This window comes from Fukomys damarensis, unplaced genomic scaffold (assembly GCF_012274545.1).
Source record: "Fukomys damarensis isolate Sample0158 unplaced genomic scaffold, DMR_v1.0_HiC HiC_scaffold_31, whole genome shotgun sequence".
Taxonomy (NCBI): domain Eukaryota; kingdom Metazoa; phylum Chordata; class Mammalia; order Rodentia; family Bathyergidae; genus Fukomys; species Fukomys damarensis.
Window position 1 is genome coordinate 17,515,729 of NW_022900943.1, and position 18,203 is coordinate 17,533,931.

Consider the following 18,203-nt stretch of genomic DNA (forward strand, 5'->3'; position numbering starts at 1 on the left):
AAAAAAAAAAAAAAAGAATTACTTTAAGAAGGGCGGCTGGGGACTTAGCTCAGTGGCCCCATGCGCAGTGGTGCCATGCCCACCCCATAAGCACAAGGTCCTGAGTTTGATCCCCAGTACCAGAAGAAGAAAAAAATTACTATAGACCAATAGGACAGTCTTCCCTTGCATAATGTTCTTCATTCTACAAAGCCATTTTACTAAAATGTCTTATTTATTGTGCTAGAAGCAGGTCATGACTTTGGGACAACTGATTATACATTGTCAGGTATTTTGTAAGCTAGTCATTACACACAGCTATTGTAAAAATTTAAATAATGTAAAACTACTAAATATGTGAAAAAGAAAGCCAGAAATACTCAAAACTGATTACTTCCTAATTATTTCACCACATGTATGTTCCCTACGCTCTTGAGATTAGTTGTCTTTTGTACTCCTGTGGTAGCAATATGTGATACTGTGCACCTTTTCCCAACTCCTCCCCCAAAGAAATCACTTGGGTAGGTTGAAATCTGCCACAGCCAGAAATTGGCAAATACATGGACCAGGGGTTTAGCTCCCTGGGATAGTGCCTACCTCGAAAGCACAGGGTCCTGAGTTCCATCCCTAGTACCAAAACGAATACAGACTAGCCCACACCTGTAGTCCCACCACGGGGAGGCTGAGGCAGGAGGATTGCCATGAGTTTGAGGCCAGCCTGGGCTACACAGTGAGTTCAAGGCCAGCCTGAGCTACATAGGATTTGCCTCAAAAAAAAAAAAAAAAAAATATACTCTACCCCAGGGTTGCTGCTCATTCAGAGACTGAGCTAATAACAGGTGCCAGGAAAGCCCCCCAGCCCGCATGACTTTGGAGGACGCCATGGTGTCCCATAGGTCCCCACTGGGGCATAGTCCCATGCATACTTCAGGCCTCAGCACGAACCCTCCTCAGTGGGGCACAGCAAAGGCAGAGTCTCATCCTCCAGCTACTTACCGCTCCTTGGATAAAGACAAAACTGCTGACACAAACAAACCTGCTCTTACCTCCCGGCTGGCCATTAGCAGCTCCAGGTGGGTAGGTGAAGGCTCTCCCTGCCAAATGCCCTAGCAGTGCCTCCAGCAAGTGGTCCCTGTTGCACTAGGGCTCACAGGTTGTTTTTTTGTGTGGTACTGAGGATTGAACCCAGGGGTCTTACTGTTGAGATACATCACCAGCCTTTTTTTTTTCTTTCCCCCAGCCTATTTATTTATTCGCGGCGGGGGCAGTACCAGGGATCAAACTGGGGACCTTGTGCTTGCAAGGAAGGCAGCAGCACCACTGAGCTAAATCCCCGGCCCTCCAGCCTATTTATTTTTTATTTTGAGTCAGTGTCTGGCTCAAAGTTGTGATCCTCCTGCCTCAGCCTCCTAGAGTTCTAGAATGGCATGTGCCACTACTCCCTGGTAGCCTCACAGTTCTCAGAATGCCCCTAGTGGGTTTTGGGGGGAAAAAATGAAGCAAGGAAAAGTTAAAAGATAGAAGAAACTAAAAAAAAGAAAAAAAAATGTCAATAAACACCTTTGCAGAGAGTGGAATGTCAATGGTGCTAACAGCCAGCAGGGGACTGGGTGCCCTTCGTCCCTTTCCGGGGGCTCCAGGAACACCTGGTTAGAAACCAGAAGCCCCAGCTCTCCTTCCTCCACCTCCTATGTATAGTCTTTTTTTTTTTTTTTTTTTTTTTTTTAAATGGTTTTTTGACACAGGCTCACTATGTAGTTCAGACTGACCTGGAACTCGCTATGTAGCCCAGGTTGGTCTTGAACTCACAGCGATTCTCCTGCCTCAGCCTCCCAAGTGCTGGGATTACAGGCATGCGCCACTATGGCCACGACCTCCGGCTTCCTATGTATAGTCTTAAATTGCTATTTATCTCCTGGGAGGCCTGCAAGCCTGGCTATTGCTGCTACATCTTTAGTCCTGCTTCTCTTCGGATTCACCTCTAGCCACAATTCTGATGTTTGTTTTTTTGTGCGGAGTTCCCTTAATTTCTATCTAATTTAGCTTCCTTGAATAGTAACTGCCTGAGACTCAGAGGCTCCTGAGGTTGAGATAAGAAATTTAACTCACCCTAAACATAGAATGGGTGGAGGTTCACAGAGTCCCATCTGGGAAAAGAACTTTGAGCATGCGTCATTATAGGCATGGGAAGAATGTATTAGGCAGGGATTTTAGAATGGACCTAGGAGTGCAGTGGGGTGCTCGGAGAAATGAGAGACGCTGAATTTGGAACTGGAAACAGATCTGTGATTTTGATGCAGAAACCTCGTATCTATCTGCCCTTGATCTTAGCCAAAAAGCTAGAGAAGCGATTTTTTACTTTTTTGGTACCGGGGATCAAACTCCGGACCTTGCTCTTGTGAGGCAGTCAGTGGAACCACTGAACTAAATCCCCAGCCCGAAATCTGGTATCTGATAGGGCACAGTCTTGGTGAAGGAAGCCAAGCAGACCTCCCCCGACCAGCTTCCTATTCAAAGGGGAAGCCTGATTTACACGTCAAGAGGTGATCTATCACAGGTGAAAGGGCAATGTGCAAGTAAAAAGGGAAGGTCTGCACCATCTGCAGATGAAAGGGAATTGCCCACGGTTATTGTGTTGTGGAAGAGGGAAAAAAATCAACAGGGCTGTCCTGAAGCTGTAGTTTTCATTTTTAAAATTCTTGGCTTAGGGATTTAGCTCAGTGGTCCTAAAGGTCCTGAGTTCGATCCCCGGTACCCCGCCTCCCGCCTTGATTTTCCTTGGCTCCCTTCTGTCTAGTTTTTATTTCTTCTATCCTATCTGAAATCTAGGCTCTGCTACTGAGCTACATCCCCAACCCATTTAATTTTTTGAGGCAGGGCCTCACTAAAATGCCCACGGTGGCCTCAAACTTGGGATCTTCCTGGCACCGCCAGCTGGGGAGATGCTTGGGTAAACTAAAATCTGATCAACCGCCATGAAAGAGAGCAAGCAAGAGTTCCGGGTTTGCTATCAGAGGGTGATGCCCTCGTTCGGGGGAACTCGGGCCCCCTTCCTTGTTACTGCTCGGAGAGCGGGTTGGTAACGGTAATTACTTCTCAGAGCCCGGGAGAGGTTGGGAGGAGGAGGCCGGGCGGGGCGGGGCGGTGCAAGGCAGGCGGAAGCGGGGTTATCCAAAGCTGCTGAGGGCCCGGGGGGTGAGAGGCCGGGAACCTGGCGGACGCCTTCTCTCCCGGGCCGGCCCAGCGGGGTGTCCGCGATACACCCCGAGAAGAGGGAAGGAACCCCAGGCCATCTGGAAAAGGAGGGGGATCTCCCGGGGCCTTGGGAAGTGAGGTCAGTATCCAGAAGCCTGGAAACTCCCCACTCGGAGCCGTCAGGGCTGCGGCTGGCTGCAGTCCTGGGAATGCATTCCTGGCTAAGACGATTTCCAAGTATTTAGAAGACTGGCCATTAAAAACATAAACAGTATTAATAACAGGAGTGTCAGTAGTGTTGACATTTTTCTGGAATCCTTTCCCTAGTCGTTTAACGCGCCGAGAAGGAAAATAATAGTGTTTAGTAGATAGAAATTACAGGATTAGTGCAAGTAACTATCACGATGATGGGCCAGGGCTTGTAAATTGGCTTTGTTTGGGTCTTCCAAATTAGATGCGTGTGTGGTTAATTTCATGACTTTTTCAATCCCCGCTACCTCCTGATTAAGAAAAGAATTAAGAATGGTGACGCAAAAGGAAACAGCAATTCACTCTGCCTTTCCTGGTGTCAGGAACCGCGTGTAGGAGTCCTTTTCTTGAAGGGACACAGTAAACACCGTCCCCCGCCCGACCAGGTGCCTGGGGCCGTGGGGGGGCACGCACGTGCTGGGACGCGCTGAGACCAGAAAGTCACAGATCCAAGCCCAGCCTGGGCTACACATCAGTGTAGTATTTATTTAGTTGTATTTCTTTCTCAACATTTAAGAAAGAGCTGGGAAAGCAATTCAGTGCAAAGGCCGCAGGTTCCATTCCCAGTACCACAAAATAGATGAATAAACCGCAGTAGCTCCAGGGGATTCATGACTGCTTCTGCGTCAGAATGAGATTGCCAGAGAAGAGGAAGGGCCGGGACAGCCGCCTCAGGTGTGAGGGAGCAGGTACGGTCTGCGGCCGTCCATCCGGAGGGGAAAGTGGGGATAACACGTGCACCCGTGTTTCTGACAGCACGACTCAGCTCCGTCTTGGGAGCGGCCTCCACGTCCATCAGTAGGCAAAGTGACAGTGTGGTATTCACACATAATGGAGCACTGCTCTGCCGCAACGATGGGTAACACGGAGGCGTTTGTAGGAGGGTGGGGCACCGTGAAGAAGGGTACCCTCCAGACAGTTCTAGCTAGATGGATGCACCCTGAGACCACGCTCTTACGGGGAGCAAATCGGACACACGGGTCAATCCTGCATCGGCTCTCTGGTATGAGAAACTGAAAGTGTAAATAAAGACCAGAATGCGTAATAATAGGGGAACAAGGGAGGACAGAGGGAGAAAGCAAGGAAGGGACAAGAAAAAGAATAGAAGGAAAGCATGGCCGTGAAGCTTTTAGCAAATGAGGACGGAAAGAGGGGTTGAAGGGAGGGGAGGGGATAACAACAAAAAGAAGCAAGATGTCCCGTGTAGAGGTACACACTCCCCGTGAGGAACGCTGGCCTGTAGATCTCAAATACACCAAAAATAAATACATAAAATATGCCAGTTCTTCTAAAAAAGGAAAGTGGGGGGGCCGGGGATTTAGCTCAGTGGTTCTGCTCCCTGCCTCGCTAGCACAAGGACCGGAGTTCGAGTCTAGGTACAAAAAAACAAAATGGATCCACTTTGAGACCCCGAAGTCAGTGAAGTAAATCAGACACACGAGTCTAAATAACACATGGTTTCTCTTATATGAGAAACCCAATGCATAAACAAAGAGCAAAATAAAAGATGATAGAAAGTTAGGGAGGTAGATCTTTCTCACCTGGGAAAGGGACCAAGGGATGAAGGGGGGAGAGGGGGAGAGGGGGTGAAAACAGTTTAAAGGGGTTCCGCCTCCACCTAAGACACAAGCCTTATGACTGCACGTGTGGGCGAGTGAGCACAAGCGGAGAAGGGGAAAGGAATGGTTACGGGTAGAAGTGATAGATTGTCAGTATGTGCTCGTACGAATATATCAAAATGAAACATTATCCACGTTCATTTTAAAAATGTGATAAATATTTTTATTTGGAGGCAAGTCGCTAAGTTGAAAGGGAAATAAACTTTATTTTCCATTTGATCCCCATTTAATCATTATTACCTGGGTGGCTGTATTTGTAATCTTATTGGTTGATCATGGTCTCCCTCACGCCCACCTTCTGATTTTCCATTGGGTCTCACAGCTTTGTCCCACTTGGTACCTGCCTCACCTGTTGCCATATACAACACCTTTGAAAGACAGGTGGGCGGGCAACCCACTTTCCAGTCCCCTCCTGTCTGTCTTAGATGGAAGCATCTTTCTCTCAATAAATTTTCCCTACTCTTAGCCTCCATTGTCCCTAAAATTCATTCTTTGATCTTAGAGACCACAAATGTGAGTTTTGGATATCTCACAGGTTGGGAGTTATATTCTCTTGTTTGGATTACTGTTGCTCATTTGGATTACTTGGTGCCCTGTACCACTGGCACCGTCTAGAAGTCCCAAACCGAGCCCTGACCTGCAGCGGACTAAAGGAAATTACTGAGCATGTCGTCTGCCTTTCAGTCACCTTTCACCGTAAGTGTGTTTGCCCTGGATGGATGCTTATTTTCTCACTGATGTCAGAAGCAGCGTGAGGAATGGAATTGTTCCGCCTGTAAAGAGACACAGCCCTTGTAGGTACAGGCAGACCAGTGTAGATTCACAGTCAGGATTCAGGGGTATGCATAGTGATTTTGCCAAATCTTCTGCAAGGCATGCATTTCAAGTTAGGATTAGATACATTATGTTTCTGGGCAGGAAAAGCAGAGTCTCCATTTAATGGAAGTGTGAAAACTGCAGCCTAACAGATCAAGAGCTCACTCATAGCTGGTCATCATCTGGAGGTTTTGTGGAACTCCTGAGCTGTGAGTTGGAAACTTTAGAATTTTTAGATATGATCCTGTAAATTATTACACAATACCTCCATGAAAGACCCGGGATAGCACCCTATAATCAAACATAGGTGTGTCCTCAGAGAAATGTATCATTATTTATGCTAAATGGAATGTATAAGGATCATACATAGACTTCTGTTACTGAGGGTAAAGTTTTGCTGCCAAATTAGTTTGGGCATCCAACTTGTGAGGACACTCAAATTTCAGAATTACTGCTAAGGACTGTGGACCTATACAAAACTTCCTCTTGAGTAATTCCGAAAGGCAAGCAATTCCATGAGCTGATCTCGTGAGTACCTGTAATTCCATGAATCAGGAGTCTAGAGCCAGGTGCGCTGGTGCACACCTGTAATCCCAACACTCAGGAAGCTGAGGCAGGAAGATCACCATTAGTTTGAGGCCAGCCTGGGATACATAGTGAGTTCAAGACCAGCTTGAAGTACATAACATGACCCTGTCTCCAAAAAAAAAAAATCATCCCTTCTTGACCTTTCCGCTAAGATCAAGTATTATATAAAAAAAAAAAAAACTGGATCAGGACCAAATTTCTAACATGACCCAAGTAGAACAGAGCACTTTTTACTGCACGCTAGCTATACATCTGAGTACTAATCAGGAACAGCTGATGAAGACTGGCTATGTCTTTAACATCACCTTCAATTTCAAATTTCCTGGCACTTCGATTCTCAGAGGCCTCCCAGAGGTGAGCACAGGGATGTAAAGGATACATCTGGAACCTCCTCAGTCTGAAAATCTGAAATCCAAAATGTTCCAAAATCTGAAACTTTGAGCCCTGGCACGATGCGGCACGTAGAACATTGTGTACCTGCTTCGTGATGGGTCACAGTTAAAATGCAGATGTACTGAAAATGTTGTGTAAAATTATCTTTAGGCTATGCGTATAAGGTGTATATGAAGAATAAATAAATCTGTGTTTAGGCTTGGGTATCTCATTGTGTATAGGTCAATATTCCAACACACACCAAAAATCTATAACACTTTTGGTCTGCAACATTTCAGAGAAGGGATCCTCAGTCTGTCCTTTCCTCCTATTTCTTCACAGCCAGTGAAGGATGTAAATTTAGCCACACCCTCCTACACACAGGGAGCACGTCTGTATCAGGAAGTCCTTACTTGTAAAGGTTTTAGGTGGTGTCACTCCCACTGGAAGATACACAGGTAGCAACTAATATGTCTTCCCCGGATGCTTTTATCTGGATCATGAGGCAGAAACCCTACAAATCATATCCAGTTAGGTTGCTGTGGGCAACGGACAACTGATAGCTCCCAAGTGAGTTTGAAAGGCTCTTGTTACCCAGGATCCTAAGGGGTTTGTTGCCTTGGGAGCCATAGGTGAACTTAATTAACATAGCTCTTCACTGGAGTCTCTCTCCCACTTTCCAGTCAACTTCCTGTGGACATGGCGGCGGCTGAGTGGATCAGGAAGCCGCTTCCTTTGCCTGGAAGTTAACGTGGCAGCTGTGGATGTCCATCCGGAGAGCGAGTCAAGGCTCTGCTCTCCACACGGGCCAGAGGTAGAATGACTTCTAGCTTCTTTCTCCTGGACTCCAGTCAGCAGGTGTGATGCACCGTGACCCAGGCAGCGGGGTTCGAAGGATGGCCGGGGAGCCAGGTGAGTCGCTTCCTGTTTATCTCCTCATCAACAGAGTTTATTAGTGAAAGAACACACAGAAGAACTTTTTTTTTTTTCCCCAAATGTGCTGGGAGTCAAACCTAAGGCTTTGCACATGCTAGGCAAGTGCTTTGCCACTGACCTACATGCCCACCCCAGCACATTCTTGACAGCAGCACTGTGTCACATCAAATCAAGAAATTAGTAGTTTACTTTTGATGTAGCATTCATATAAGAAATTACAGGGCCAGGGATTTAGCTCAGTGGTTCCGCTGACTGCCTCACAAGCGTAAGGACCTGAGTTCAATCTCCGGTACCCAAAAGAAAAAGGAAAAGAAATTACAGCTTGGCAAGAGACAATTCAGTTTTCACTTCAACATATTGTTATTTATTGAATACACACTGAGCATCACGGTGCCAGGTATAAGCTTTGTGTGTGAAGAGTTTGGGGACCAGTGTATGTTGGGGGAGTCAGAGGGACTCTGGAGTGGAACAGGAAGACCAGGCCCAGGGGAGTGCGGTAGAGGCCAAATAGGAAAAGGCCAACAGCGGTCAAACCCCAGGCACAGTGCAGAGGATCCCAGCTTGGCACGGGGCAGGGTCAGCCACCCTGGTGAGGTCAGCAGTGCTTCAGTAAACAAAGTGAGTTTGCACACCTGGCCCTGGAGGTGGCCAGGACTTCAGTGGGTGGATTAAGGGCATAAAGATGGCGCCTTAGTGTATTAGTTACTTTTCTCTCCTTGCTGAGACAAAATACCTGACACCCAAAGTTACAAGGGGAAAGGTTTATTTGGTTTACAGTTTGTAGAGGTTTCAGTTCATAATTGGCTGGCTCCAAGGCAGGGTGTCCTGGGGCAATGGTTTATGGCAGCGGAACACAGCCAAAGCAACAGGGGACCTTTTTCTACCCCTTTTATCTTGTTTAAACTACTTAGGGGCGGTAGTCCTCGTGCCATTAACCCTAGTCACACATTTTAGATTCAGCTGCCTCTGAAAAAGAAGGCCACACCTCACCACAGGAGGCTCGGGCTGCAGGACGTCTAAACACTTAGGTAAACCTTCCTATGAGAAACCCAGGGGGAGCTCTTCTGGGAAGGCCCAGGCTGACTGCAGATGAAGGTCACCAGGAGACTGCACTGAGCTCTTTGGTACCTTCGGTAACAGGCAAGGGGCTTCCCTTTCTTCCACAAGGACAGGAAAAGGTCTCACCTGAGAGAAGTCTGTCAGAGGGATTCACGCTGGAAGTGACCCAGACAGGGTGAAAAGGCTGTGAGCAGACAGCTGGAGGCGGAGGGGCTGTGGAGAGGCTCTGAAAATCTGCCCGAGGAATGTGTATGAGGGAAAGGAGAAGAGATGTTAGTACAGGTAAAGGGGCTACTGTGTTTCTTATTAGTTTGTTTGAAGTACTGGGGATTGGACCTAGGGCCTTTGCACTGAGCTACATCCCCAGCCTTTTTGGTATCTTTACATTTTTTGTTTTGTTTTTGTTTTTTGAGACAGGGTCTTGCTGTGTATTCTGGGCTATCTTGAACTCACTAACTCACTATGTAGCCCAGGCTAGCCTCAAACTCTTGGCAATCCTCCTGCCTCAGCCTCCCGAGTGCTGGGATTACAGGTGTGTGCCACTATACCTGGCTGGGATTTTTAAATTTTAGAACATAGTCTTGCTTAGACCAGCCTGGTCTACATAGTGAGCTCCAGGTCAGTCTCAACTACATAGTGAGACCCTGTCTCAAAAAAACCAAAAAGAAAACAACAACAAAAACAAACAAACAAACAACATAGTGTTGCTTAAGTCACTCACACTGTACTAGGATTTGGGATCCTCCTACCTTAGCCTTCCCGGTGCTGGGATTACAGGCATGTGCCGCCGTGCCTTGGTCTGAAGGGTTTGCACTCAGCCCCTGATTGAACATAGGCCAAGAATGCCAGATTGGCCGCCACTGCTGCTATGGATGGAACAGCGCACAGCAGCTTCAGCATTAGGGCATCTATTGGTTCTTGCAAATCCACATCCAGAAGGAAGACATCAGCTTAATCCAGGGGCTCCAGCCCCTTTCTCCCTGCAGTTCCTTAGGGCAGCAAGAGGGCTACAGCTTCTCCAGGAAAGGAGAGAGATTGTCTTTTCAGTGGTTTGCCTTTTTTTTTTTCTTTTCTGGTACTGGAAATCGAACTCAGGACCTTGCACTTGCCAGGCAAACGCGGTGCCACTGAGCTACATCCCTGGCCCTCCTTTGTTGTTTCGGACTTCTAAAATTATGAAATGTGGAGCTCCGAGAGGCCTCTAAAAATAGTAAGGTGTGAAATGGACACATATGCAAAGTACATACAGCACAGGCTTTCTTTACTTGCATAGCCCAGGCAAGTGCTCTTACCGCTGCGCTGACACCAGGACTCACATAACTGCCACCCAGGTCAAGAAACAGAAACGGCTGGCACCCCAAAAGCCCCCTGTGCATGTGACTTTTTCTTGTGAGACAGTCTCAAGCAGAAGTCCAAGGCCAGCTTCCCCTGGAGTTTCGTGTATTTGAATCACTTCCCAAGCTCAGGGAGGAATAGCTTAGGACCTGAGAAACGTCTCATGCTGAGAAATGAGCCAGCCAGCCAGTTGCCAGTCAGAGGGACAGATCCTGCACGTCCTTGCAGCTGGGAATTGGGTGCTGCGGGAAGACGATGATGAACCCGTGCTGTTAGGAAAGGGCTTGTGGGGAAGGAAGGTTGGGTGCCAGCCCACGAGGTTCACTGCGCAGAGGGAGCCAGGAAGTGACTCCAAGACTGCAGACCTGGCTCGCTGCGCAACAGACCCAAACCAAGTGGGCAGTGCTGTGATGTGCGCGGTCAGCTGGGAGCCCAGAGGTTTTCCATGCAGGAGGGCCATGTTTCACAATCTCTCGGGCAAGCTGTAAAACCTGTGCAGTGCTTTTCCCTGCTCATCTGTGGGATTCAGGTATATTAAAAATAAATATGGGCTGAGGAGATGGCTTAGAGGTAGAGCATTTGCTAGGCATGTGCCAGGTCCTGATTCCAAGTCAGCACCAAGGAGAAAAAAAGAAAAAAGATCCATAACCCTTAATCAGAGATGATGACTGCTACCATTCTGGTGTGTACCTCAGCAGGAGTGCTCTGTTCCCTATCCAACATCCTTTTCTGTTTTCCTTTTTCCCCCCTTCCTTTCTTCCCTCCTTCTTTTCTTTTTTTTTTAAATTTCTTTTATTTATGCATTTTTTTTTTTGGTACTGGGGATCGAACTCAGGACCTTGCACTTGCGAGGCAGGCGCGGCACCACTGAGCTACATCCCCAGCCCATATTTTTAGTTTTTGGTTTTTTTTTTTTTTTTTTTAGACAGGGTCTCACTATTTAGTCGAGACTGACCTGGAACTCACTATGTAGCCCAGGCTGGTCTCAAACTCACAGCGATCCTCCTGCCTCAGCCTCCTGAGTGATGGGATTACAGGGTGCGCCACCATGCCCAGCTATAGTTTTTTTTTTTTTTTTTCAGATAGAGACTGGTTTTATAGTCCAGGCTGGTCTTGAACTCATTATGTAGCTCAGGCTGGCCTTGAATCTGTGGCAATCCTCCTGCCTCAGCTTCCCAAATGCCTGCCTTTCTCTCCTCCTCCTCCCCCCACTCCCTCTCCCTCTCTCTCTCCCTCTCCATCTCCCCCTCCTTTTCCCTCTTCTCTCTTTTTCTTTCTTCCTTTTTCCAGCACTGGAGATTGAATCCAGTGCTTTCACACTGAGCTATATCCCCATCCCCACCTGGGTGACTGATGTCTATCTGGACTGTGGTGGATCAGATGATACCAATTTTAGTATAATCTTCAAAGTATCGCTTATCCCTCAGAGAGGCACGTAGGCCTGGTCGTTGCGTCTTTGTCTTGAGGCCTGGCCTTCCACATATGTGACTCCAGCTGCAGCTGTAATGTGTTCTCAGCCTCTGTATGGACTCCCTCGAAGGCCTAGCCCTGTCTGACTGCCAGTAATATTTCTACCTAACTTGCTGTCTATAATATCACTAAATCATTCTGTTGCTCAATCTCGGAACACTCCTGCTTTAGCCTCCCAGGGTGCTGGGATTACAAGCGTGTGCCACCATACTGGCTCCTTTTTTTGTTTGTTTGTTTTTTCCTTAACATTATCACAACTTTACTTGGAAGATGATAAACTCATGTTAAAAAAAAAACAACAAACAACACATAGGCTAGGAGTGTACAGTGGTAGAGTACTTGCCTAGTATGTGGAGGCAAAAACTATAAATACGAGCATGCTTTCCCAGAATGTTTTAGAATTAGACATAGCCATAGAACCCAAATTCGAATAAGAAAAGGTAAGCCGATAAGCTTGCAGGTAAATTCAGCTGGCTAGGATTTTTTTTGTTGTTGTTGTTACTGGGGATCAAACTTGGGACCTTGCATTTGCAAGGCAGGCAGCAGAATCACTGAGCCAAATCTCCTGCCCTGGTTAGGATTTTGCCTACACAACACTCTACATGCCTGAAGGTAGAGAAATTGTCTTGGACCCGTAAGAGTTAAGAGCACAGGCAAAGATGGCAGAAAGTCTGGAAAAGCCACATCACTTATTTTATTTGAGTCACTGAACCCAAACTGGACTGTCTACCTCCAGATGTTTTATAATGTGGACAAAATGAAAGCCTGTCTTGTTTGGCAAGCGTGGTTGAGATTCTTTTCTTTTCTTTTGGTACTGGGATTGAACTTGGGACGTTGTGCTTGTGAGACAGGTAGCACCACTGAGCTAAACCCTAGCCCCTTTTTTTGAGACAGAATCTCACTATGTAGTTCAAGCTCAAACTCACTGTGACCCTCCTGCCTCAGCCTCCCAAGTGCTGGGATTCCAAGGGTGCAACACCACGCCTGGCTGAGGTTCAGAATCTGATGTCTGTAGCTGATTATATTCCAGATACAATACTCTCCTGGAGCTTATCCTATAGATATGTAATACTATCCTCAACCTAAAAAGGGAAAGAGAGTTGGTTTTTGTACCACAGAAGGATCATCAGGAATTCAAGATCAGCCTGGGTTACATAGCAAGTTCAAGGCCAGCCTAAACTTCATAGCGACTTTTTAAAAAGTCACATGACTAGAAAGTGACAACATTCAGACTTGTGCCCAGGTCTGTAGGACTCCAAGGCCCAGGCTGTGTACCACATGCCTTTATCTGGAGTTCTTAGATGGGCAGAAAAGTGGACTTCTCTATATTTCTTTAAAATTACACATTGTGCAGGGTTTGATGGCACACGCCTGTATTCCTAGCGCTCAGGAGACTGAGGCAGAAAGGATTATCACAAGTTCAAGGCTGCATAATTCAAGACCAGTCTAAATTACAGGGAGTGATCCTGTCTGAAAACACAACAAAACAAAAACAAAAATTACTCATTGGCGTGGGGTATGACTCACTGGTAGAGTGCTTACCTAGCATGTACAGGGTACTGGGTTTGATACCCACCACCAGCAAAAAAATAAAAGTACAATGGACCCTCAGGTTACATCTGGCCTGACACATGAACAACTTGGGTTATGACTGCAATTTTAGTTTTAACTTATGAACAAAGTAATGAGTTACAATCAAATGCTGGCCACTTGTGCTTCCAGATGGTCTTGCAGAATTTTAAGAGACAGGAGAGACCAAGTGGGAGTCAGGAGGATTTATTTAAGGTATATACACTGGCTCAGTGGACTCTGTGTCCAAAAGGGCTGAGCATTAAACATAGAAAAGTTCTAGTTTTATACATTTTGTCAAAGAGGGTGATTTTTCTAGTGATGGAGCAAGTAAGTTTACCACAACAGGACAACAGCAGACAGTTGTAACTTTGCCTTGAAAGAAGACAAGTGTCTTATAAATCATATGAAAACAGAATCATAAACTTTATGCTGTTAACTCTACCTTTATCAGAACAAGGAGGGGGTTGGGTGTACTGCCCAAGGCAGGAAAGAACTTTTTTTCTTTAAGTGTCAGAAACAGATTTAACCCTTAAAGAATTATGGAGGTTACCTCGCAAAAAAAAAAAAAAACCAAAAGCCAGGGATTTAGCTCATTGGTGCCCTGCCTGCCTTGTAGCATAAGCAAAAGGTCCCAAGTTCAATCCCCAGTACCAAAAAAATAAATAAAATAAAAATAAAAATAAGAATTCTGGAAGGAACATTACAACATCCTTTCCCATGTGGGGTAATTGAGAAATCCTGGTCCAGTGTCTAAGGACACTGAGCTCTGCCTGTGTACAGAAGAGAGGCTTTGAAGGCTGTGTAGAAGAGCCTGAGCCTTCATTTGACCAACTTGAGTTACAACCACCCCTTGCCAACAAAATGAGTTTGTAAGTCAAAGGTCCCCTGTACACATAATTCTAAGACCTTGAGCCAACAGCATAGAATGCCCCCCTCCTTTTTGGTACCGGTGATTGAACTCAGGCCCTTGTGCTTTTTGAGGCAGGTGCCAGAACCACTGAGCTAAATCCCCAGCCCAGCCTGCCCTTAGTAAAGGAAAATAAATTATCTCTAATGCTACTACTTTCCACGGTGCTCTCCTTTCTGTACAAATGGTTGGTTTCAGCTCCTGTCGATGTGAATACAGGGTTACAGCCATTCTATATATATATCAATTATTGTTCTGGTTTCCAAAATGTAGCAATACTATTTCTTGAAGTTTCTGTATGTTTCATGTCATGTTAAAAAAATCATCAGTTTCGAGCTGTAAAATGCTGAAAAGGAAAAATGATCATCAGTGCTCTCACTGCCCTGAATAACCCAAGATTTATTTCATTCCTGTTTTCGGCCTACCCATTTCATTTCTGCACAGTGGCAATCTCAGTGTGTGAATTTTGTATGATCTCATTTCTACATGATATCGCATTGTGTTAGCCAAAAGCTCCATGGGCGAAACTTTCCCCATCTTGTTCATCATTGTGCTTAGTATGGTATAATAAAGTGGGTTTAATAATTGTTGACTAAATAAATGTTGCTGCATGTTCTTCCTAATTAACACATATACATCCTGTGATGTGCTTTTTAGGTATTTATTAGATATTTTCTTAGAATGTGCTGTTCAGCTAGGGATTTAGCTCAGTGGCACTGTGCCTGCCTTGCAAATGCAAGGTCCTAAAAAAAAAAAAAAAAAAAAAAAAAAAAAAAAAAAAAAAGAATGTACTGTTTAGTGGATGCACATTAACTTTCCCATAATTATTAGATATCTCTGTTGTTTCCAACACCTTGCTTGTATGAATAATGTACCAATGAAAAGTTTTGTGTGTATAGCTTTCTCTACCTGTAGGCTGTTGTCTAAGATAGGAACCCTATGGTTAAATTATGAGGGCAAATGGCTGAGGAAGTTCTTAATAAAGTCTCTATGTTTGTTATGATTTCGCGGGGGGTGCTAAGGCTCAAACCCAGGCTCTCATGCATGCAAAGTTCATGAACTACCGCGGAATTACATTCCCACCCTTAAAGACACTTTCTGAGATGGTGAGAGCAGTTCATACAGAATATGGACGTGCCAGTTTCCCCACACCCTCACTTGCCCTATTTTTCTTTTTTTCAATTATTCCTATTGATTTAAACAGGAGAATTTTGCAATCAGTTAACATGCTATGTAACCTCAGTTTCCTGTCAAAGGCCTATGGTGCCAAATGAGTACTCATTAATGTTTGAGTCCCAGGGCTGGGAATTTAGCTCAGTGGTTCTGCCGCCTGTCTTGCAAGCATAAGGACTGGAGTTCAACCCCCAGTATAAAACAAAAAAAATGAGTCCCTTATTTTGGTCATGGCCCTAACACCCCTGCTGTCGCTCAATGATTAATAAGTGCAGGTGTGATTCAGTTGTGTCTCAGCCTCCAATTTTTATCACTAGCCTATAAATGACAATGCTAGATGTAATTATTATAGAATTATTATATTATTGTTCATAAATTTTTTTTCTTCTTTCAGTGCTGGGATTAAACCGAGAGCCTTAGCATTGAACTTCATCCTCTCATCTCTTTTATTTTGAATTAGGGTCTCCTTAAATTGCCCAGGGTAGGCTTGAAATTGAGATCCTCCTACCTCAGCCTCCCTGAGTTGCTGGAATTACAAACGTGCACCATTGTGCCAAATTTGTTCATAGCTTTTGAAGCTCAAAATGAGTAAGCTAGGGCCGGGGATTTAGCTCAGCGGTTTGGTGGCCTGCCTTGCAAGTGCAAGGACCCGAGTTCAATCCCCAGTACCAATAAAAAAAAAGAGCAAGCTGATTTTTATGTTAGATACTATCAGGAGCAATACCCTTGTCTTCTAAAAATGCATCTAATGAATATATTTGTACATGTTTATATCTAAACCAGTCTTTATTGCCGGAAGTGCACAAGCCATCCAAATTCCACAGAAGCTACAACTTTCTATCTGATTTTAAAACTAATTGTTGCCAGAGGCTTAACTACGACTGCCGTGACCTCTGGAGTGTCAACAAATGATCGACATGAAGTATTTAATGAGCTGCCTGCCAAAGTCCAAAAAACCAGTACCTGAATCCCAGAAACACGAATGAGCTGATATTTTAGAAAAGCTTGTCAAAGCCTTGGCTATAGAAACCCTGGCTCTGCATCACCAGGTGGAGTTTATGTTTTTAAAGAGGACACACTGTGGACAAACATAATGGTAACACTCACCATAGGGAACTTACGCCTCTACACGGCGCGCTTTGCCTCGTTCTTCCTACACCACCTCCCCTAAACCTCCCATCCCTATGTACAAAAGCTTTGTTTTCAATTTTTCCTTCTCTTCTCACCTGTTTTCTTGTCCCTTCTTTCCTTCGTCCCTCCTTCCCTTGCTCTCCTTCCCATTTCCCAATATTTATTATGTTCATTTTAGTCCTCACTTCCACTTTTGGTTTCTCACGCCAGAGAAACAGTGTGGTATTTAAACCACCACACGGAGTTTAAATGGAACAATTTACATAGCGTAGAGATCCGCCGTGTACAGGAACCGAATAACCCCAAATGGATGGAAACTAGATGCCAAGACATGAGCTAAGAGTAATAAGATCACCAGGAATGGAAATCGGGACAAGGGAATCAGAGGAGGGAGGGAGGGAGACGGAAGGCAGGAGAAAGAGATTTCAAAAGCCACAGTATATGCACGTACGCACTCCCCAAGATGACTGGACTGCCACCCTGCAGACGTGTGCTGATACAGTTTTAAAAGTTACAAACAATCAATGAACGGAATGACTTCAACACCCTAACAAGGGCCGGGGATTTAGTTCAGTGGTTCACAAATGCAAGGACCCGAGTTCAATCTCCGGTACCAAACAACAACAACAACAACAACAACAACCAAACAAACAATGAAATAAACATCTTAACAAAGCAGGGCGGATAGGACAGATGTGAAAGGACCAGAGTTACCCGTCACCCGGCGAAGGGCCCATCTTTGCCTGGTCTTCTGTGTGAAGGAGCAGGAGGGCGGTTTGCCTGTCCTGTTACCCACTATTCGGAGAGGAGGTAGGGCTGCTGCTGGCTGGGGCTCAGGGAGGCCGTCTGGAGCACCCTCACCTCCGGCCTGACAGGAATAGCTGCAGAGGCAGCCAGGGGAGGAGCAGGAGGCGCTCAGCCATCCTGTAACCCTACCGCCTGGGCTGGCCTGACTCCGAGGTGCACAGCTGATCCCAGGCAGCCTTCCCTGAGCGCCAGGACGCCATGGCTACAGTCTCTCCTGGGCCCCGTGGAGGCCTCCATCTCAGTGGGGTGACTGTTTTACTTTGCCTTTTTTCTTTTTTTCCATGCTTGGAGCTAAGCTATGGCCTCCTGTTGGCTGAGCAAGTATTCTACCCCTCAGCTACACCCCAGCCCTATTTTGGCTTTTAATTAAATTCAAATCAGTGCCAGCGAAGTGCAGGTCTGTATTCACTACCCCCATCACAATCTCTCTGACTTTTCTAGTTAACTGTTGCCAAGTTGCCAAGCATCCTTCAGCTCCTCCTGTCCTACCCTATGCTATCCTGACTGGATCTCTGTAAATTGCCCAGACTGGATTTGTAATACTCCAGCCTTAGCCTCTCAGATTACCGGGATTACAGGTGTGTTCTACCACACCCTGCTAGCCGCGCTTCTATTAATTTGAGCCCATATGTGTATATAGTTATTGTATGAACAAGTTCGTACCACATGTATTTTTCTAGAATTTGCCTTTTAAAAAAACAGCAACACAGGGCCAGGGATTTAGCTCAGTGGATTTAGCACCGCTTGCCTTGCAAGTGCAAGGACCCGAGTTCGATCCCTGGTACCAAAAAAATAAAAAATTAAATGAAATTAAATTTCAAAATAGCAATATGATCAGACCTCTGGAGGGAGCAGGATGGGCAGGGTGTGCGAGGGTGGGCAGAGGCCGGACACTGAGGTACATGGAGAGGAGCTGGGCCTTGTTGCTGTTACCCAAGGACAGAAATATGGTGAAGATGGCCACCAAGTCCTGTCCTGAGCGCGAGCAAGAGTTA

The 18,203-nt window shown here is 45.8% G+C and overlaps 1 protein-coding gene and 1 long non-coding RNA gene across 2 annotated transcripts in view; one reads left to right on the forward strand and one right to left on the reverse strand.

Moving 5' to 3' along the window:
• The first annotated feature begins 3,192 nt into the window (after positions 1-3,192).
• Positions 3,193-18,203, forward strand: part of Tjp2 (tight junction protein 2) — a 165,136-nt gene continuing 150,125 nt past the window's right edge. The window contains exons 1-2 of the mRNA XM_019204788.2: positions 3,193-3,313; positions 7,502-7,730. The gene's annotated coding sequence lies outside the window, so the exon portion shown is untranslated. The remainder of the gene's footprint in view (positions 3,314-7,501; positions 7,731-18,203) is intronic.
• On the reverse strand, positions 7,677-17,281 carry LOC109117459. Its single transcript, XR_002024778.2, has 3 exons — positions 17,116-17,281; positions 8,940-9,047; positions 7,677-7,742 (listed from the first exon to the last, which is right to left on the reverse strand). It is a non-coding gene; the product is annotated as an uncharacterized LOC109117459 (long non-coding RNA).